Below are 24066 nucleotides of genomic sequence, written 5' to 3' on the forward strand. Positions count from 1 at the left end.
ATATCTAATACTATATCTAATATATGTATATCTAATAAAGATGTGGCTGGCATCTTCAGAGAATGCTAACCTGGAAGAGAGTGGGTGTATGTGTGTGTGCGCGCGCACACACACACACACACATACTGTGTGACCCTGGGTGAGGGTATACCCACTCTCTTCCAGGTTAGCATTCTCTGAAGATGCCAGCCACAGATGCTGGCAAAACATCAGGAATAAACTCTTATCTAACATGGCCACATAGCCCGAAAAACCCACAAAAAACTATGGATGCCGGCCATGAAAGCCTTCGACTTTATATCTAATACAGTTCAGTCCAACAAAACTACTTGTGCATAACTTTTTGTACTCAACATTTTGTTAGATACAATTTCTATTAGCAACACTACCATGACTATGAACTGCTTCATATTAGCACATGACCATGGTCATAGGGACCATGTGATGATGTCTTATTATGTTGCTGTCACTTGAAAATCAGTTTCGCTTGATTCTGCTGCTAACTTGGAATGGTTGCAATAACATGGCTAATCTCCACACTGTTTCAACCTGTGTACACTCTCTTTGTGGTGGCTGCACTGTCTATATCTAAAGCCTGTAAGATTATACACACGTGGTCTTTCTAACAGAAAACAATGTACCCCAGCACTACTACTTCATGTCTGTAGTATCTTAGGTGGAAAACTGAGTGAGCCAGAGATGTTACTGAGACTTCATGTGCTGTTAAATATCTTATCTGTAAGTGTCACTTTGGAGGTATGCTATTTAAATAACACATGCATTTTAAGAAGCCAGAAGCTGCACCAAAGCTGTGCTCCAGTCCTTAGCACGACTTTGGCATGACCTCTGGCATCTTAGGATACATGCATTATTTAAACAGCACACTTCCAAAGTGGCCCAAAGCGGCTTTATTTTCGCCTGTCTGTTCAGGCCCTTAGAAATCTGTTAATCTTGTTTGTGAGTTTTAGAGAACTGTTTTTAGTTTCAGTTCTCATTTATATTTACTGTTCAGAAAATAAAGTAACAATCTGAAAATATTATTCTAAATCACACAATTTCCTGTCAGAATCTGATTTACAAACTTAGCTTCCATCACTGAAGATACTGGCAATTCCACAAGATGGCAGGACTATTTTAAGACAGGTTTCATCTGATAAATCTTTCTAACATTATGCAATAATACAACCGTTATGCAATAGTCAAACTGCAATTTTTAAATCCCTTCATTAAAACTTGAAGTTTGGTAAAGTACCCAATAGTCTCGATTCAAGTGTATGTTAATGTTATGTTGTTGGTTTACATGGCAATCACAAAATAATGTGATTATATACACAGATAAGCAGACAGGGATCTACAATTTTTGACTGGCCCGATAGCCAATATGTATAACTGCCAGGAATCCTCCACCCAATCTCCTTTTCTGCGAGCCCCCCGAAGGTCAGGTGTCATTCCGACAGTTGAGCTAGGCTTTAGAGATACTTGGATGCATAACTCCAGAGACCATGTCCATCACCCTACAGCATTGAACTTCAGATTTGTGGGATGGCTTTTGGTTCAAGACCAAACATGGAAACCCTGTCCTTCCAACTTTTGAGCTGGGAGGCCAGAAGCTGGACGGCCATCTGTTGAGAGTTTTTTGATTGTATATTTCTGCATGGCAGGGAGTTAAGACTGGAAGGTCATTGTGGTCCCTTCCAACTCTGTAATTTTCCACATACTGGTGGTGTGTTTCTTCAGTACTGCCTAACTGCAGATACAATATGCATTACCTTCTATGGTTCCAGTGTGGAAAAGAGATCTCAGGTGCCTCCTGTTACACTCAAATGAATGTGATAGGACATGGCCCACAGTTCACAGAATTGTGAACCCACTGGCAGGGACATTCCACAACAGTATCTCCTGTTTTAAATATGGTGAAATCACTGTCCTGCTCATCCTTCGATACAAATGTAAAAAGCCACAGATACTTTCGAGATTATGAGATAAAATACAACTGTTAAAGGATTATTTAAAGATAAAAGATAACCACCTCTCCTCCTAAACAACTGCAAAACCAAAGCAAACTAGACTTCCATAGATTTTTTAAAAATGGCTTTATGACTAGGCCCAAATCTAAGATCTATTGAGGAGCAGAATACAACTGCACATATTCATTTAATGTAATGTGTTCCTCTCATGAATGAATATGGAAGATTGACAGAGAGGAAACAATATTACTAAGTCCCCTCACATCATAATATTACAGTTCCTGCTAGTATAAATTTGTCTATGGACAGATTCTTGTTGGTAGAATTATCTGAAGTACAATGGTCCCTTGGTATCTGCTGGGGTTTGGTTCCAGAACCCCCATGAACAGCAAATTTTGTGGATGCTTAAGTCCCATTATATACAATGGCATAGTAAAATGATGCCCTTTATATAAAATAGCAAAATCAAGGTTTGCTTTTTGAATTTTTTGAAAAAGTATTTTCAAGCTGTAGATGGTTGAATCCATGAATGTAGAACTCATGGATATGGAGGACCAGCTATATTTAGTTTGGCAAATTCTTACTGTTTTGTAATACAAGTTTTGTAGTTGACCAGAAAATGCAGAATATTCAAAGCAACATGCTATAGTTCAAAAATAATTCATCCTATTGAGTCTCTCTCTCTCTGTGACTTGCAACTTGCTCTTCATATGTAACCACCCCTTGAACTGAACCTTGATCTCCAGAGTAGTCCAACGCTCAAACCACTACACCATGCCTCTGACCATACTACTAGCAATAACTGCAATAGTAATAATAGTGCCCTGAGTTCTTATATAACTGGCCAGTCTCTTCAGCCCATCTGTGATCCAAAGCATTTAATTCAACAGTGAAGAGCCAAATCATGACATCTCACGAGAGGTGGATAGTAATGCAATATGCCGGAAGTCTTCATAAACTCCCCAAAGAAGTGGTATAAACACATTTTAAACCCTTTTGTGAGTGTAAGACTATAATGAAAATCTTTGAGTGTACAAAACATCTCTTCCCATGGTAATTCTTTCTCAATGGAGTTCTGTTCAAACAGAAACTTCTTTTTTCTAAGCAGCATTAAATGATTTCACAACTACATACTTACATATTGAATACATCAAAGAATGATAAGCTGTTAAAGTTGCAGACTATTATTGTGAATATTATGAAAGAAATTTACAGTTTATAACTAAAAGTTAAACATGCCAAACCTTTTCTCACCATACAGCTATCTCATTGCTACAATTTTTGGCGGGATACAAACCACCATATAGTACGTATTCTATACGTACTAGGGTTAGGAAGGGGCGGTGCTTCCGCACCCCCCTAACCCTAGTACGTATAGAATACGTACAAGATGGCGGCGCCCCTTCCACATGGGCGCCGCCATCTTTACGTACTGGACGCATAGCATCCAGACATGTCGCGGCGCCTATGACGTCGCGAATGCGCCAGCGGCGCCTCGCGATGTCATAGAGGCGCAGCAAAAAGAAACTCCGAAATGGAGCTTCTTTTTTGCTCCGCGCGGGAGCCATGCGGTTTGGCTGCTGCGGCTCACGCGCGGAGCAAATGGCGCTGGCGGGAGACCGCCGCAAAGCGGAGGTCTGTATCCCGCCTTAGTAATACTAGAAAAAAAATAAAAACTTCTTTAGATACATTATTTGGGAAGAAAGCTTTTTCTTGCCATATACCTTTCCTGATCAGACTAATATACAAATAGCTCTAGGTATAAACATGCCTTGCTCCAATCTGGGAAAGAACTCCAGTCATCATAGAGAATGAGATACCTTATCTTTAAATAATGTTGAATAATGAAATTTAAATTTAGGTAAGAATGAGGGATATGAAAAGCAACGACAAGCCTTTAGTATTTTATCTACACAGCTAAGCAAAACACTTACCCTAATGATACATGAAAAGATTATTTTATCTTCTCCATTAAGTACATGCTGTGCATAAAAAAACTTCTACCTGTTCTTTGCTTACAAATATATTAAAAGTAACAAAAACTGCTGTGTGGTTTTCTTAAGTTTAATGTTCATCAAATTCTAAAAAAAAAAAAGAGCAACAACAAAAAACACAGAGAACATTACAATGTTTGAGAAACATATGGGAACTATATGGCTCCATGATAAAGACAAACTATGGCAAGGCTCTGCTAGGGTTAATAGCATTTAATGGAAAAGTACATATATCTAAACATGAAAATGAAGACTAGTTGATCTCCTGTTATTTTCATATGCTTGTTGTTGAATGCTAACAAACAGGCCTAGCCAGGTAACCTTTATATATCATTTAGAATCATAGAACTGGAAGAGACCTCAAGGGCCATCCAATCCAATTAACCGCCATGCAGAAATACACCATCAAAGCACTCCCAACGGATGGCCATCTAGCCTCTGCTTAAAAACTTCTGAAGGAAGAGATCCACCACACTACACTCCAAGGCAGCATGTTCTACTGTCAAATAGCTCTTACTATCAAGGAAAGTCTTCCTAATGTTAAGATGGAATCTCTTTTCCTGTAGTTTGAATCTATTGCTCTGGGTCCTGTTCTGCAGCTGCAGAAACAAACTTGCTCCATCTCTGACATCTTTTCAAATATTTAAACATCCTTTCAAATATTTAAACAGGCTAACATACCACTTCTTAACCTTCCCTCCTCCAGCCTAAACATACCCAGCCCCCTAAGTCTCTCCTCACAGGGCATGGTTTCCAGAACTAGTATATAAACTGCTGGGAATTCTAAATTATTGCTGTTGATTTGCACCACTAACTTACCAAATCAATTAGGTTTTTTGTTGTTCTTTTATGCCTTCAAGTAATTTCTGACTCATTGAGACCTTATCAAGGGTATTCTTGGCAGAATTTGTTCAGAGGGGGTTTGCCCTTGCATCTCTCTGAGGCTGAGAGAGTGTGACCTCACCAAGGTCACCCAGGTGGTTTCCACTGTTGAGCAGGGATTTGAATTCTGGTCTCCCAGTCCAATACTCAAGTCATTACACCACGCTGGCTCCTGTGAGTTCTAATTATATTTACAAACACAGAAATGAAATTGAAAGTTAGTGACTCAGGATGAAGGAGACTTTTCAGTCTGGAAATAAGTCTTACCTCATATTACCAGTTACAGACTTGTAAACAGATTTGGTAATCCTTTTACTCCATAAATCCCTTTTCTGTATTTCAGTTCATAAACAAAGTCAATCCAAACACATCCTTCAGCTCATCAAACTATTATTTCCATTTGTTGCCTAATAAATTCCTTAACACTGTTGTGCACCTTTCACTCTAACTTTTCAAGGTTGAAAGTAAGAAGAGCAGGACAAAATTTCCCTTAAACACATACAGTGCTACTAGTTACTTTAGAAAATAAAAATGAAAAGCTGTCATAGAGCTTTTCATCTGAAACTGGAGACAGATGGATACAATTTCTGACATTCAGCTGCAAAGTGGCAAAAATGGGCATTACAGCATATTAACACTCTTTCCAGGCCAAGGGCAAAAGCACTGCAACATACTTTGCCTTGGACTAGAAAGAATGCTGGTGATAATGTTGCCCTAACAATGATGGAATAATATTTCCTTAAACTAAATATAGTTCACAATATGTCTTGCTACATGATTACTTATACTTTTATGAGATAATGTTGAATATGAGCTCCTATGTGGGACACTTTTAACTCATGTATTCTCCTTGAGTACCAGTACCTGGATACAAAATACATGTACATAATATACACAAGGTACATAATATGTTTGTTTGCTTTTTTGTCTTCAAGTTGTTTCCAACTTATGGCGACCCTAAGGCAAACCTATCATGGAGTTTTCTTGGCAGGATTTGTTCAGAGTTTTGCCATTGCCTTCCCCTGAGGCTGAGAGCATGTGACTTGCTACACACTGCAATCCCATAGTACCTTCCTGATTCTCTGGGAAGGAGAATGTGAGGATTGCACTCAGCTTGCATGACATGATCAAATATACCTGTATTTCCGGTGAATGAAATATGTAAGAATTCAGACGTAATAAATTAGGATATGATTTCTAATACCCACCAATACAATCCAAAAAGAAGTGGATTTTGTTTTGTTTTGTTTCTCTTTGTAAGCCATCTCGATCCGCAGAGAGAGGCGGGATATAAATAAAAATTATTATTATCATTATTATTAAGTACACTTGCAAACGTTTAAACGAGACACACAGCAACTAGAGAACATATATTTGAAAACTGTATTCATGCTAGATCATCTTTTACCAAGTTGGTACTTTTTAAATTTGTAACAGCAGTACAGTACTACTCCAAGTACTGGTACAGGTTGAGTATCTATTATCTGGAATTCTGACATCTAAAATACTCCAAAATCCAAATTTGTACACATGGATGGCTGACACCTTTGCTTTATTATGGTTCAACATACACCAACTTTGTTTCAGACAAAAAAACTGTGAAAATATTATGTATACAATTACTTTCAGGGTATGTGTATAAGATGCCTACAAAACATAAACGAATCTCATGTTCAGACTTGGGTCTCATTTCCAAGGTATCACAATATGTACAAAAAAAAAAAAATCCAAAGTACGTCTGGTCCTAAGCATTTTGGATAAGGGAGACTCAGCCTGTACACTGATGAGTGGTGAGCCACAAGCCACCAGCTGCTAGTTTTCAGAGAAGAAACAACTTGTGCCAATGGGCAGAAATATAGTATTTGTACCTGACCCACTGGGGGGGGATTACTAGCCCCTAAAACAGATAGCTTAAGAAGCAGTTTTCTAGATTATTACTTCTAATTGCCTCAGCCAGCATGGGTGTCGCTGGGCCCCATATCCTACTGGGGATATGATAGGCTGAGGCTCCATGACAAAGACACACAAATGCGGAAGGATGCTCGGTGCTCTTTAATGAAACTTATAACAACGGAGTGAGAAACGAACTGAAACTGGTTGCTTCACCGTCAAACTAGTCTTCCAAGTCCCTGCTGGGTAGGGTCATTTCCACCTCGGGCCCCTCCGTCTTGGTAGGTCTCTCTCTTACCCCTCGACCTGTGGGCCAACACTTTCCCTGGATATCCCACAACAGCCTGGGCCCCGGGTTAATCACTGGTCTGGCCTGGAACGGCACCCAGTCATCCTCAAGTGACAAGGGGTGCACTCGGGTGGCGAAGAAGCCTTCTACTGGGGTGTCCCGGTCGCTGCCTCTAGCGCCTCCTTCTCTACATCCTCGCAGGTAGCGTCTGTTGACTTCTGCCACCCACGTGTCCCGGCCTCTTGCTGCCACTTCCCCTTCGTATCTCGTCTCTTCCCTCACGCTTGGCGCCCACTTCCTCTCTCCCCCGGGAACTTTCCTCCGCCTCCTTTCTAGCCTCCGCCTGCCCCTCCTCCCCTGGCCCTGCCCTTCCACCAGCTGTTCCTCCTTGGGCCATCGCTGGCTCCTCTTCCTTGATGTCCTCATGGTCCCTCAGCACGTCATCTCTCACGGCGGGACCCCAACCCGATTCCTCCCCTCCTTCCGCCCTCTGACAATGGGAAACTGTCAGGGTTATGGGATTTGTTTCGGGGCATCATGTTCGGAAAGGCTGCACTAGAACAGTGGTTGGAATTGTGCAGCCCTCCAAATATTATTGGATTTTAACTCCCAGCATTCATCACCATTACCTACACTAGCTAGGTTTCCTAGGAGTTCTGGTCCAACATCAGGAGGATCACAATTCCCACCCATGCACCAGAACAGTATTTCTCAGGCTATCTGATGTGGGGAACCAGCAAGTTATTTTTTCCTGCAGTGCCAAAGACCAGCACTATATTTGTGCCCATTGGCTATAACAGGGTTTTCTTCATTTCAGAAAACTCCCTAGGGACCAACTGCTAATGACCAAAGGACACACACTGCTCCACAGACCACCACTATGAGCTGCATTACACTAAGGGAAATATGACTGAAGTCTTCTTTTATATGTCAGAGGACTGTAATAAAATCATTTATGAAGCAAGTACAGTCTGCCCTTCCTTTATGCGGGGGATCGGTTCCAGACCGCCCCCCCCCCCCCCGTAAAGGAAATTCTACCTATGCTTGAGCCCCATTTAAATGAATGGGGCTTGTGTATGCGGCAGTGCACGTGCACCACAGGCATACACCCCATTATTCCTTATGGGATGCAACGCCCCTTCTCCCAGCACGGTTCTCAGCATACGCTGAAAGCCGCATAAAACGCAGCTGCATCTGACGCGGGTGCACTGTACATTTTATCTCATTACTTTTCCTGCTAACTTACCTGTACAACTGAAATTTACCTCTTATCAGAATCATTAGCTAGTCCCTGTTGTCCCTCCTATGTTTGCCCACAAAAATCTCTTAGGCTACACATGTTGTACATTACATGGATAGAGTGACAAGTAAAGACTTGTGGCAAATCTACTTTGGATTTTTCCAATCACCACAGGGGAAAAAAAGAATATATATCTCTGTGACAATTTCTTTGGTGATATTTACTGACCATATAGTATACGTCAACCTTTCCCAACTTGCCTTACAGATGTTTTTGACTTCAATGTTGACTGACCATGTTAGTTTTTACTGGTGGGAACTCAAATATAAAACATCTGGGAGCAGCAGATCAAAGAAGGCAGGTCTATGCTGTATTAAACAAACATCTGAAAGGGGGATCAGGTATCTAGAAATCAATACACCAAAGAGGAAATTATTCTGGGAACTGTAATTTTTTTAAAAATGGGTTCCCAAAAATTTCACATATCATTTTGGGAGAAATTAATCTTGACTAAGTAGTACATCTGCATCACACACTTCACAAGTACTGTAACCCAGACAGGAAGAGTAAGCAGCATAAACCTGACTGCAGCAAACTGTGTAGGTCACTCAAACTCTATTCATCTATTCTGAACTGCTGCCATGTTCTGAGTTCAGTATGTTTGAGATAAAACAACTTTAGTGGAAGGAGGGTAACTGCTTTATCTATTGTCGTGCATACTAAAGGGTCAATATTTGTTATCTGGATTTAACTACTAAAATCTCCATCTTATGAGCAGCAGCCCCCCCCCAGTGTTTCCATTTGAATCTGATATCTGCTTATAGTCCATCAAGAATAATTTATCTCTGGTTCTATGGGATGCCCTTCTAAGTGAGATAAGTTAGGCACCTACACCTCTATTGCTTTGGGTCTCTAATGAAAACCATGTTTTGTTGGAAATTATTTCCTAAATAAATACCAATCATGGTATTTAACTTAATGTAATTTTCCTCATTTGATGAGTATTTGCTTCTCCTTTGCTTTTTTACATTGCTCTGAAGTCTCCAACGCACAATGGTTAACAAATTTAAATAAAAAAGTCACTTGCCACTGAGGCAGGCAAAATGCTGAAGGGTGTTGTCCTAACTATGGGGCAGTACAGAACGCCCCCTGAAAGGTGTTCTGACACTGTATCTTCCCCCCCAAAAATGAGTTTACTACAGGCCAACAGGTAATAATATTGTGCAAGATGCTAAAGATCTCCTCCCCCTCAGTTTTTCTTAGCAAGTAGAAAATAATGTATGCCAAATTCAGTAGAAAATAAAATACAGTAATTCAAGGTTCCACAAGAATATTCTCCATTCTAGCCACTCTCTCAATGGGAGAAAAGGTATGAAAAGCAAACAAGACAAGCATGTCATGGCCAAATCCTTTTAGTGCTGACTAGAGTGGACCCATTCAATTAATGTGATTTACCTACTGTTGACTCACCATTCAACAAGCGATTAAATAGATCTCCTCAGGACTAACCAACAAGGGTGCCAGGCAGCATTACAGTTCCATGAAACTATATTCATCAAAAAGTCTTATAAACCATGTCTCTAGCCACATTAAGGGCACTCACCTATTCAAACAATAAGCCCTAAAGGGAAGCAATTAGCAAAACTCACATTATATAACTGCACCACCCATTATGACTGTACCCCCCCCCCCAAAAAAAACACCTTGCAGCAATTTGTTGTCACCACTCCCCTTTACTACAAGAGGTAATCCCTGTCAAAGGAGAAAAGAAAAAGGAACAATTTTGGAACAGGTCACTGCGAAGGGGAGGCAAATGACTGCACCCCCCTCAAATGCTATTTAAAAAACAAAGAAAAACACTGATACTTTACTAAGGCTGCATAAATAATCCTGTTTGGCACCACTTTAACTGCCATGGCTCAATGCTATAGAGTTCTGGGCACTATAGTAGTAGTAATAATAATAATAATAATAATAATAATACTTATTATTATTATTAGTTATGGTGGTTGTTGGTGGTTGTTTCCCAACTCAATCCATGAGAAGAGGCAGGGATAAAATAAATAACTATTATTAACCCACTCTGACACCACTTTTAATTGCCATGGGTCAATGCTCTGGAATATTGGGATTTGTAGTTTGCTGTGGCACCAGAACTCACTCTGACCCAGAAGGCTAGACATCTCACAAAACTTACTGATTAATTAATAATGTGTGTATACGCTATTTATCATTTTAAACTGATGTGCATTTTAGCGGATGTGTTTTAGCTGACGCTTATTGCCTGTTGGTTGTGTGCTCCCTGCCTTGATCCATGAAGAGAGGCAGGCAAGAAATAAACAAGTATTATGGTTATTTCATTATTTATTCCTTACAGGCAGAGAACCGCCAACAGCAAGCAAACAAAATCTGCTAAAATACACATCAATTTAAAATGACAAATAGCATATATGCTTGTCCCTCCACATCTCTAGGCCCTGCAATCAGTGCAGCTCTGAGGCCAACACCTGCCAGACACTGACCATAGAACTGCGATGGAGGAGCTACAAAGGCCTGCTGGGTGGAATCTCTAGGCCCTTCAATGAGACTTTTGGTTAAAGATGAGCATGGAGTTGCGCTGGAGGACCCTCTCCATATACTCATGTATAACTCTAGACATTCAGGTCAAAAAATTGACCCCCAAAAACTGAGTCAATGGCAGTACAGTACTTTAACTCTTATTTCAAAGGGAACCATCTCCTGGTGAAAGGCAGCACTACCCACCCCACAATTTCCCCATCCATCCAGTCTTTAGGGTGGGCACAAGCACTGACTGTTATAAGGAAATCATAATAAAAAGGGGACTTGCATGAGTAATAATACAAAATTATATATATATATATATATATATATATATATATTAAAAAGGGGGACTTGCATGAATAATAACACAAAATAAATAATAATAACAACAATAGGCAGAACTTGAATGAGTAATAATACAATAAAAAGGGGACTTGAATGAGTCACAATACAAAATAAAATAAACATATAGATAATAAAATAATAATAAAAGGGGGACTTGAATAAGTAATAATACAAAATAATATATATATATATATATATATATACATACACACACACACACACATATAAAATAAAATAATAAAAGGGGGGCTTGGTTAAGCTTGATGATGATGATGATGATGATGCAGATCAAGGTCAGGCGTTACTGATAATCCTAGAGAGCCAGGGGACAAGGATGAGGGATCAAGGAGCCCTCCTCCTCCTCCTCCCTCGGGTTTGGGCGTCTTCAAGGTGCATCCGCACTGCAGGGTTGACACGGTTTCAACCCGGATTAGCCCTAACAACGCGAACGCAGCCTGAGAGGAGACGTCTCCCTCGGGGCCTCTCCGCCTTTTATAACCGACCCAACGCCTCCGTAAGGGCCGAAGGCGCCTGGTCCCCGCCCCTCTCTCCTCCGCCTTTTGTAAGGCGAAAGCTTTCCGTTCCCTTGGCCGCTTTGCGCCCAAAGCAGCTGAACCGAAGGAGCGCCATGTTCTTACCGAGGGAGGCGGTGGCGGGAAGGGAAGCGGGATCCGCGCGGCCGAAGGAGCGGAGCCTTTTCCCTCCGAGAGAGAGAGAGAGAGACGCACGCGCGCGCAGAGACGCCGACTGAGCAGCGCCACAAAATGGCCGCCGCTGCTGCTGCTGCTGGGGCTGCTGCTTGCTTCTGCTGAGGCGCCGCTATCTCTCCGCCCGCTTGCTGCGAGAGGGAGGCGGGGCTTTCCCTAGTGGGCGTGGCCCCGGCGTGTGGGCGTGGCCTAGCGTTGCTGAGGGAACTGAGGGGAATTGTAGGCTGAGGAGGAGAAGGATGAAGGCCTGAAGCGCTTTAACTAGCCTAGCTCTCTCCATGCTTGAGGCATTACAACTCTTCTCCCTCCGTCTCCGCAAGGCTTAGGGGCACAAGACACCCTGGATATGGAAAAAACCCAAATAACAACAACAACAACAGCAACAAAACCATGTTTTTAACCTGAGAGGACGCCTCTCTAGGAACCTCTAGGTCCTCCAGTGTAACTCTGTGGTCAACATCTGCCAGACATTCACCATAGAGTTGCACTGGAGGAGCTACAAATGCCTAGAGGAGTGTCCTCTCTAGGGATCTTTCAGTGCAATTTTTAGTTAAAGTTGACCATAGAGTTGCACTGGAGGACCTAGATATTGCTAGAGAGAACATATTAATCAAATCCATGAGTAATCAGCGCAGCAAATGTGAAAGCCACAAATATGGAGGGATGAGTGTATATAGAATCAGTACCTAGAGAGAGTCACTGAAAGGAAGATATGGGCAGCATGAGCTTTCCTAGACTTTAATAATAATAATAATAATAATAGAGAGAGAGACCTTGTGGCACCTTTGAGGATAACTGAAAGAAGTTTATTAATTAATTTTTATTAGTTTTAAAGTATAATAAACATTTATCAGTCATTCCAAATAACACATAAAATACGCAACAATATCACAAACAATAAATACGGTAACAAAGACAGATTTCCCACATTCTCCATTTGTCACTTCCAAACTATCAAACGAACTCCTATATCTACCTCGTATACTTTCAAATATCAATTGGTAAATACTGTACATGTTTATTGTTTATCTTACACTGATCTTAGTACACCAATTATTTACTCAAGCAGACCTCATCTAAGTTACGTAAATAATACAAAATCACATTAAATACAATAAACTAAACATTGCTGGAGTTTATTATACCTCTCCTCCTATTTCTGATTCGCAACTGTTATAATTTTTTGGATAAAACAAAATGCCTCCAATGAATTTAAATCTATCCCCAGAGTTGTATTATTTCCCCAGCATTTCTGGAGATATTCTATTAAATTATTCCCGTCTTCTTTAAACAAGTTTGAGGGTTCGTTCCTGATTCCTCTTGATTGTTTGTCTAATTCCATCATATTTTTGTATTTCTTCCACACTCTCACTAGGGAATACCTTACGAAGTGATTATTAAAAGCTTGGTTTGTTCTACCTTGTTGTAGAACAGGTAGATGTGCCAGCCAAATCTCAGGTTCACACTTTCCAAATTCAGAAGTTCTTCATCTTTTAGAATAAGCTAATCTTATATCCAAATCAAACACGCTGCTTCATACTACAACCTGAGATATGGCATGGCAAGCCCACCCCTCTCTTTATACCTGTCTGGTATGTAATATCTTGCCTGATGAAGAAGCTAGTGTAGCTTCAAAAGCTTGCAACAAGTATATTGTGTATTTCAGTTGGCCAATAAAGGAATCACTATTTGGTGTTTTGTTTTGTTTTTTGTTTTAACTTACTAAAAGGCCAACACAGCTACCCCTGCATGTATATCAGTATCAGAATGTAATCACAGTTGGCCCTTCTTATACACAGATTTTTTATACACGGATTCAAGCATCCACTCTTTGAAAATGCTCAAAAAAAGTACACATTTCTAATATCAAACCTTGATTTTCCATTTCTTATAAGGGACACCATTTTGCTATGTCATTATATTTAATGGGACTTGAGCATACATGGATTTTGTTATACACGGGGGATGTTGGAACCAAACCCCAACGTATAACAAGGGTCCACTGTATGTGTATGATACACACACACACACACACACACACACCTCTGCATCCATGGATTTTTTATCCACGGATTCAACCATCCACGGCTTGAAAATATTTTTAAAATAATATAAATTCGAATAAGCAAACCTTGATTTTGCCATGTTATATCAGTGGCATCCCTAGGACTGGTGTCGCCAAGTGCGGTAACTCATGATGTCGCCCCTGTCTCCATATTGACCTTCCATTTCACACCATGCAGAATCTGTAGAAATGCTTTTTGGCACTAATGTTACTCGTAAATCATAATTCCCATATGCCACTAAATGTAATACTAATAGGTGTGACATAAAACTATGTCCTATGAGGAACGACTTAGGGAGCTGGGGATGTCTAGCCTGGAGAAGAGAAGGTTAAGAGGTGATATGATATCCCTGTTTAAATATTTGAGGGGACATCATATTGAGGAGGGAGCAAGCTTGTTTTCTGCTGCTCCAGAGACTAGGACCCGGAGCAATGGATGCAAGCTACAGGAAAAGAGATTCCACCTCAACATAAGGAGGAACTTCCTGACAGTAAGGGCTGTTCGACAGTGGAACAAACTCCCTCGGAGTCTAGTGGAGTCTCCTTCCTTGGAAGTCTTTAAATAGAGGCTGGATAGCCATCTGTCGGGGATGCTTTGATTGAGAGTTCCTGCATGGCAGGGGGTTGGACTGGATGGCCCTTGTGGTCTCTTCCAACTCTGCGATTCTATCATTCTATGAAAAAACAAGCAAAATTATACCTTCAAATTACAATACCCTATGCACAACCTAAATGTATTTACATATGCATAGTGGAGATTTGGTTAACATGTGATTTTTTTAAAAAAGAAAATATTAAAAAATTTAAAATTTTAATTTTAATATTTTAAATTAAATTTTTAATTTTAAAATTTAAATTTTGGGGGGGGGGTTCTCCTTTCTCCTCCCACTGAGCTTCACTCCACTTCCACCATCTCTTAAAGCATTTTAAAGGGAAGCAGGTGAATGCCACAGCTCATTTCTGCCAAAAGGTAGATGTCTGAAAAGAAGTGGTGTCACCCTCCCTTAGGATGTCAACTGGTGCGGTCCACATTCCACAAAAGCTCCTAGTGACGCCACTGTGTTATAAAAGGCCACCACTTTACAATGCTATTGTATTTAATGGGACTTGAGCACTTACGGAAGGGGAGCCTGGAACTAAACCCTGGCAGAGACCAAGGGTCCACTATATCTACACATATATTACATTCTGATACTGATAACCCATCAATTACAATCCTTACAGTTATCATTCTAACAACAACAACAACAACAATAAATTTTGTTTATTTTCTGTCTCTCCTGAAGGCTCGAGGCTGGATACAACTTATTAAAATACAAAACACATTGAAAACACATAAACCCACAGTTAAAATCATTAAAATGCACTCATAGAGTACATGAACAATTAAAAAATAATGATTTGAAATTGACAGGGAAGGCCTGCCAGAAGAGAGATGTCTTTCATGCTGCTTTAAAAGCAGTATTTTGCTCTAAGGCGAAATCAAAGCGATGAGTCAAGAAAGGCAAAGATCTTAACTGGTTTGCTTATATGAAGCTTAATGATAGATTTAATCAAGACAAGAGAAATGCAGCTATAGAGTTTAGAGAAAATTAATTTATTTAGAGTTATGTAAAAACAAGTACCATACATATTTTTCTCTGTGTTTTTCCCCCAGGCTATGTGGCCGTGTTCTGGAAGAGTTTATTCCTGATGTTTCGCCAGCATCTGTGGCTGGCATTTTCAGAGAATGCTGGCATGGAGGAAGTGAGTGGGGTATATATACTGTTGGTTGAGAGGAAGTTATTTACATGTTAATCTGTGTGGAGGGAAATGTGGTCCAAAGATAAACATTTCACTTTGTGTAGTAATTTAAAATAAAACCTGTATAAGTTTATGCATAGATAGTATCTTACCTCAAATAAGTGGTCAAAAATGGCTTAGAATGTTTCAAATTTATGTTGGGGATGTTAAGATAAGGAAGGATACCTTTTCCCCCTGTATGTGTTGGACTTGTTAGAAGGCAAGAAGTTACTAGTCTAAGATTTATAAATTAATCCCAAAAAGTTTAAAGACAGATTTTGTGATGTTACCAGAAATTTTTTTGTTGGGGATTGTGGATAAAGAATGGGATCACTTCTTCAATATATAACAAGAGCAGCAACTCAGACTTGGAAACAGACTGAAGCACCAACCAAGTAAGAATGGATTGTTAAGGTTGCTGAGTTAGCCCAAATGGCTATATTAATGTGGGTTCTAAAGGAAAAGCAGTTTTAAAAATGTAAAGACTGAAAACTTTTTATGGACTTCTTGAGCAATAAGAAATCTAACAATGTTAATAATCTGTGACTATGGTTATTAGTAATGTTAATAGGATTATTTAGTTGGATTTGTAATAGTAGAACAATCCCCCCCTTACAGTCAAGACACAGGGGTCAGAGCCCTATGTGTAATGGTGGTGTGTCTTTTCCCCCTTTTTTTCTCTTTTCTTTTCCCCTCCTTCTTTTTTCACCCTCCAGTTCCTTTATCTGTGATTGTTGTCATACTGCAAAAACAAAACTGTTTAACCACATTAACTGCTGTGACATAACACTATCAAATTCTCAGATTTGTAGTTTTGTGAGATATTTAACCTTCCCTGTCAGAGAGCTCTGTTGCCCTTTCAAACTGCAAATCCCCAAAATCCACAGCATTGAGCCATGGAAGTTAGAGTGGTGAGATACTTTATTCTGGAGTGAGGCAGAAGCCTTTGATTATGTATTATTTTGATTGTAAATTAGATTGTGTCAAAAGATAATAGAAATAAATCTCAAATGAGTTTAGCTACCCTAAATCCCATGCCACAGCCAGCAACATGGGTCAAGCAAACAGGGCAAAAGGAGGGACCACAGGCCGCTCCTGGCCTAAATGCTGTGGGACTGTGACAACCAGACCTGGAGAGGTCTGGAGAGACCAGCCGCTGCTGCAGTCCCAAACAGGCCACCGGCAGGAGTGGATTTTTTTTAGTGAGCAGGAGAATTAGGTGGCCTCAGTGCAACTTTTGGGAAGTTTGGGGACATGCGTCATTTGAAAGCCATGCCACCATAGTACCTGTAAGGTGATTTATTTGTCCTGTAGGTTTTGCACCAACACATTTTCTGAGCTGACCCTAGTGCCAGGAGGAACTCCTGGCATCTCTCAGCAGGAAGATCTCAGTTGGTAGGGCTAAGAACCCAGGAAAACCCCTGCCTAGTTGCCATTTTCTAGCTCCTCAAAAATGGATATCCAGTTAGCATATTATGCACATCATTATAATTGTGCACATTATTAAACTGCATTCTGCTTGTGCAAATTGAAGTCAATAATTGTTGCATTTTTCCTGACGTTATGTTTCAACCATGGTACCATTTTACTAATAGAGTGGGGCTTCCTCATCTGTGGGCTTGCCATCCGCAGATTTAAGCATCCATGGACAGCAACCTCCCATTGTCTCCATGCGGCTGTGCTAGTGGGCACGCACATGTTGCACCACCATTCAGGAGAATGGGCTTGAGGTCCTGCACTTTTGGGTATCCACGGGGGGGGGGGGGGGGGGGTCCTGAATGGACCTTCTATGGATACTGAGGTCTGCCTGTAACTGCTTTTCAGGTAGAACTAGTATTATGTTTGAAGTGCTGGATTTGAAATAGACATACCCAAGTCTCAGTTTTTGCTTTGTAATGAAATTTACCGTATGACATTGGGCCATCACTGACTCTCAGAAAATCTAGTTTACAGGGTAGTTGTTATGATTAGTAGCAAGACAGAAACCACATAAAATAACCTCATACTTTCCAAGTGTGATAATAATGGTAATGACATTTTGTTATGCAAAGACGCTTCTAATGCTATGTTAATTAGATCACTATAGCTTTTTGCCATCTGTTTTTTAATGATGGCATAAAGGCAGAGATCAAGAAAATATAGCTGGAAGCCCCTGAGCATGATTGACATGTGATTCAGGGTAAAAAATAGAGAGGAAAATAAGAACAAATTTGCCAACCTCACCTCATCTCCGTGCAATTTGCCTTACATTGGCAGTTTACAGACCGCCCTTTTGGGGCGGCCTGTTCCCGCCCCTTTCCCCATCGGATCAGGGCCTCAGCTGTCACAGCGGCAGCCTCTGAGGCCCTGATCCGCTGCTTTCCAGGCCGCGGGGAAGCGGCAAAAGGCCGCTTCCCCACAGCCTGGAAAGGGGTGTCCTTGGGGCTTCATGCCCCAAGGACACCCGACAGCGATGGGAACGAAGAGAAAAGGGCCGCTTGGCCCCTTTCTCTTTTGTGTCACTAGCGCTGCCGTTTAAAGGCTGTACCCAGCGACACAAACCTGGAAGGAGCTCTGTTTCGGAGCTTTTTCTGGCGCCATGGAAAGGGCGCCCCAGGCGCCCTCGCATGGCACCAGGACGTCACTTTCGCGCCACTCCTGGCGCCATGCCAGGACGTCACTTCCACCCCCTTTTCTAACCCTAGTACATACCTAGTACGTACTTTTTGCGCATCTGGAACATGCCTATGTATGTACTTCTCTTGTTTCTTACACGCTTCCATGGAGCTCTCACCCTCTCTTCCCACTTTTCCTCTCTTGCCTCCCTTTACATCTTTAAGGTGTGCCTTCCTCCCATTCCATTCACCCACCTCCCTGCAACAGCTGGGGTATGTCTGTGTTCTTGCTGAAGGATGTGAGTAACTTCACCTGCATCAAGTACAAGTGAAGTTCTTGTTGGAAGAGAAAGTCCAGCAACATGAGGCCCATTTATCCACTCTTCAGCATATTATGAAGCAGGAGGATTTCCTGGACAGAGACTCTCCCAGTTGAGAAATGCACAGGGGATATCTCTGGGGATGAAGTCAGTTCCCATACACAGGAGATAGATGATGGAAGGCATGTAACACATAGAAGGATTAGGGATCATTCTGTGCATTTGGAGATGCAGAATCAATTTGAAGCTCTCTCCCTTATTAGTATTGATGAGTACAAGGAAGAAGAGCAGCAGTGCCAGTCTTCAGAAAAGCTACATGAGACCTTGGAAGGTTCAGAACATGGAAAGGCTTCTGCCAGGTGATGCGTGTTTGGGGACTTCCTGCTGAAAGGTAGAGAATCAGTAGTTTGTAAGGTTGACAGAATGTCTCAAAAGGTGTGCTGTCTTTCTGGGGCAAAAATCAGCAAAGTAACAGAGAGGCTGAAATTATTTGTCAAGCCCACTGACCATTATCCCTTCCTTTTGGTTCACATGGGAATCAAGGATACTGCAAAGCACAGCCTTCAGAATGTCACAAGGAATTATGAGGCTCTGGGTAGGAAGCTGGAGTCTAGATACACAGGTAGTTATTTCATCTGTCCTTCCAGTGGAAAGGCATGGCTCAGGAAGGGAGAGAAAAATAATGTAGGTGAACAACTGGCTCTGCAGATGGTGGAGCAGGGAACAATTTGGCTTTCTGGACCATAGTGTGTGGTTTCATGGAGGTGAAATTTTGGCAAGGGATGGGTTGCACCTCACAGCAGTTGGGAGGGATATTTTTGCTGAAAGATTTAACCAGGAGGCTTTAAACTGAGCTATGTAGGGGAGGGAGACTATTCTAGAGGACAGGAGTTCAAGTGCCGGAGATAATAATCCAAATGTTGTACAGAGAACAAGACAAATAGCACAAGAATCCAACAGTGGCAGGGGAAAAAACTTTAAAAGTCGGATGGGGGAATGGCCCACAGTCTTAGATGTCTTTATACTAATGCACAGAACATGGCAAATAAACAGGATGAACTTGAACTCTCAGCACAGCAGAGCAAATATGATATAATAGGCATCACTATTTTCTTTATTTTTAATGTTTTAAATATTTTAACTGTGGTTTTTTTTCTTTTAAATTACTAGTTAACTATCTTGAAATGCTAAGTGTAAAAAATGATTTTGTATTATATATTTTATTATGTGATGGTCAATTTATAGCTGTACTCATTAAAGACTTTCCCCCTACATTTTAGTGGAATTTCTGGTGTACTCTATCTTGAAGTCTTTCTTTCCCACACACTGAGACAAAATGGAATGGAATAGAATTTATTTATTTCATTTGTATGCCGACTTTCGCCCAGAAAGGGAGCCAAGTCGGATCAGATAGAAATATTTTAAAAATCTTTACAATGAGATGTAAAAACAATTAAATATAAAAAACAATTAAAACCATCTAACTAAAAACAATACAAAATGACATGGGCCAAGGCTCACAGATGTCTGGAAGTCATGGTCCAGAAATCCTAGGGAGTGTGTGTAATTTCTCAGTGGGGAAGGTAAAGGCTCTCTACATCAGGAGTGTGGAATATATGGCCCTCTACATGTTGGACTCAAATTCCCATCAGCCACAGCCAGCATGTTCAGTGGTCAGGGATGATAGGATGTGTTCTCCAAACAATTTTGGGAGAGCTACAGGTTCCCCAATCTTGCTGCAAATGGGGAGGGACTTATAAAAGATTTTCCCAAATAATGAAGAGTAATGAAGTCAAGGCTGCATAAATAACAAAAAGAAAGAAAAGAAAAGCTATTAAAAGGGAAATGAAATACCTGAGCTTCAACAAAACAGATTGCTATTATTTTAATGCTAGATCACCTGAAAAGATTAGTCAAAGGCTGACAGGACTAATTATCATTAAAACCCATCAGTTGCCAGTCTTATCACCATCTACACCCATACATTGCTCTGTTATGATTTAATAGGTATGTAGTAGACTTACCAGAGCAATGCCTTGGGCATATTTTGTATCCATGTTTTCAGTCTTCATTTGTATCATATTGTCCCATCTTTCCACTGAATTCTATTTATGCCCCAATCCTTTTAATTTTCTTATGATCAGTTTCATATCCTGACCACAGGGTGGTAGTATTTCTCTGTTGAGAGACTTCTAAAAAATCCAGATCTCAGCAGTGTTGTATCTAAAGAAGCCAGTTGGTGGGTTTAAGGCTGGGTAGAATTGTGAATGTAGTAGGAACTGGGCTTGTTCTGAACAATATCTTTGGACCTTATCACATAGGAGGAATCCTGTGCAAAAATGGGATTTAAAGTGAACCCCCCCCCACAAAAATGGATATTATTAGACAACGTCCAGGTTAGCCCAACATTAACCGGGACAAAAATTAGAAAAGATGCAAAAGCGCAACTGGTTTTCAGATGTCGCTGTTAAGGTGCATTAACGCGACATGAGCCTGTCTAGAAAGTAAGCAAAACACTATTCTTTTTACTTCCGGAAAATCCCGAAAGTAAAAAGAATCACATTTTATAAACTTTCTAGCAGGTTTAATGTTGCGTTAAGCTCGATGTGTCTGAAAATCAATCACGCTTTTGTGTGTCATCTTAGGGTGTTTTCTGTTGTTTAGATTTTAAGTCCTGTTTCTGTGTGGGATGCTTCCTGTGTGATAAACTCCTTAGTCTGGGCTTGCCAGACCTAGCCAAGTATGTGTGAATTATACTGCCATATATACCAACAGAAACTATCTGCTTCTATGGAATGGGTGCGGGTGTTTTTAAGTCACCTAATGACTTATGGCAATCCCATGATTTTTTAGAATTCATTAAACAGAAACACAAACATATTTTATATATGACTAAAACAAGCATATACAGACAATTATAATATAATTAAACTACTAAACTTAAACTAACAAAAAGTATTGACTTCTCCTGCCTAGCTGATGGACATAGACAACAGTTAGCTATACAGTTGGCCTTCACTATCCATGGATTCAATCGTCCATGGCTTGAAAATATATGTATTTTTAAATTCCAAAAAGCAAACCTTGATTTTGCCCTTTTATAAGGGACACCATTTTAATACACCACTCTATATAATAGGACTTGAACATCCACAGATTTTGGTATCCATGAGAGGTCCAGGAACAAAACCATGGCAGATACCAATGGCCCACTGCATAGCCTACAGCAACTGGTATTCATTTCTGGTCTCCCATCCAAGTACTAACCAGGGCTGCCCCCTGCATAGCTTCCAAGATCAGTCAGGATCTGGCGTCTTTAGAGTATTTAGACCCCATTTATGATGTTGTTGTTGTTGTTAACTATTCTTAAATTGGCTTCAACTTACAGTGACTTTATGAATGAGAGACCTCCAAGCCCTGCTCAGGTTTTGCACTCAGGGCTGTGCAGTGGCATCCCTAGGGTTGGTGTCACCCTCCTCATGACCTCCTCCCATTTCACACAATACAGAATCCTTAGGATTAATTTATTGCACTAATGTTACTCATAAATTGTAATTCCCATATACCACTGAATGTAATGCTAATAGTTGTAACATAATCAACTAGCAAAATTAAAATTATACCTTCAAACTACAATATCACATGCACAACCTAAATGTATTTACATATACATAGTGAAGTTTTGGTTAAAATGTGATTTTTTAAAAAGAAAATCTAAAAAAAATGTTAAAATTTCAATTTAAAATGTTAATTTTAAAATTTTGGGGGGCTCTTTTCTCCTCCCACTGAGCTTCACCTCATTCCCAACATCTCTTAAAGCATTTTAAAGGGAAACAGATGAATGCCACAGCCTGATTCTGCCAAAATACAGATGCTGGAGGAGCAGTGGTGTCACCCCCACCCTAGGGTGTCACCTGGTGCGGTCCGCACCCCCCCCCCCCGTGACATCACTGGGGCTGGGGCTTCCTTCATTGAGTCTATCCATCCTCTTTTCCAACTGTCTTGTCACTTACCAAGTATTAGTGTCTTTTCTAGAGAGTCATACCTTTTAGGTACTTGCCTTCTAAAGTGCAAAGATATAAAACTGAATATTCAACATTGTCCAAGGCATTGTATCCTCCATCACTATTTACAGATATGAGAATTGGACAGGAAGGAAAACTGATAGAAAGAAAATTAACTAATTTGAGATGTGGTGCTGGCAAAAAAGACAAAATGGGTCCTAAAACAGATCAAGCCTAAATTCTTTCTAGAAGCCAAAATGATTAAATTGACTCATTAGAAAATACAGTATTAGTAGGAAAAGGTGGAGAGCAGTAGCAAGTGAGAAATATCACATACCAGATGGATAGAGTCAATCAAGGAGGCCTTGACTCTGAGAGTACAAGACCTGAGCAGAGTACTTGAAAACAGGGAGTCTTGGGAGTGTCTTACTCGCAGGGTCACCATGAGTTGAAGTCAACTTGAATGCAGTAAACAAAAATAACAAGCTTTTTGATATGCGCAAGATAAACAGTCTCAGTTTAATCATTCTGGCTTCTAGGGAAAGTTCAGGCTCAATTTGTTTTAGGACCTATTTATTGGCCTTATTAGCAGTATATAGTATTTGTAGAGCTCTTTTTAAAGTTGTATCTCTCCTGCAGTACTGAGTGTAACAGAGAGAAAATCAAGCAGATTGTAGCCTAAAGTCGTACTCTCATGTTACCACTTACAACCATAATTAATTCTTTTGTTGTCCATGTTGAGAATCTAGTACGGTATGTTTTTTTCACAGAAACTGAAATTTGTACAGCTGGCGACCAACAAATAGGTGCTAGAGCCGATTTTGGTTAGGATTTCTTCACTGGACACCCTGCCTTGAAACTCAGATGTTTGGGATACAACTGTCATATTATGTTATTCAAAAAGTGCAGTCCAGGGCTATTTCGCATCTCACAGTGGATGCCAGGTTACAATGCCTGGAACATGCACAGACATGCCTGATATGAGTATTGTGTCCAAGCAAGTACAGACTGCTGCAAGAGATTCTGTTGTATACTCCTTGAATCACATGCTCCTTTATTAGCACCTCTAAAGAAATAAGGATTCATCCAATCTTTTGATTTGATTGTGATGGAAGAAAACAATGTATATCACATGTTAAAGAAACTTGAGTCATTGCTATTGGAAAAAATGTCAGTTCAGGGGGAAAGAACAATGTTTGTGAACCTGAAAATGGTCTAAATAGTACTTTGGGACCATGATGAAATGTTCAAATGATTGATCAGCTGCAAATATGCTTGAATCCCAGTTGTCAGCCTGGACCAGACAGAGAAAAGCAGCCTTCTGGATACCAAAATGACATATAAATCATACTGAGTCATGTGCATTCTGGCCTTAGCCAAGGCACAAGTTAGTCTAAAACTAAAGGCAAATAAATACAAAGGCAA

The 24066-nt window shown here is 40.5% G+C and overlaps 1 protein-coding gene across 4 annotated transcripts in view; it reads right to left on the reverse strand.

Moving 5' to 3' along the window:
* Positions 1-11969, reverse strand: part of PHF20 (PHD finger protein 20) — a 68638-nt gene extending 56669 nt beyond the window's left edge. Inside the window, exon 1 of one of the 4 annotated variants that reach the window (XM_042461555.1) lies at positions 11808-11968. The gene's annotated coding sequence lies outside the window, so the exon portion shown is untranslated. Of the gene's footprint in view, positions 1-4780; positions 4978-11807 lie in introns of those variants that run through there. The other 3 variants (XM_042461557.1, XM_042461556.1, XM_042461558.1) reach the window with 3 other exon arrangements.
* Between the last annotated feature and the right edge of the window lie 12097 nt (positions 11970-24066).

This window comes from Sceloporus undulatus, chromosome 4 (assembly GCF_019175285.1).
Source record: "Sceloporus undulatus isolate JIND9_A2432 ecotype Alabama chromosome 4, SceUnd_v1.1, whole genome shotgun sequence".
Taxonomy (NCBI): domain Eukaryota; kingdom Metazoa; phylum Chordata; class Lepidosauria; order Squamata; family Phrynosomatidae; genus Sceloporus; species Sceloporus undulatus.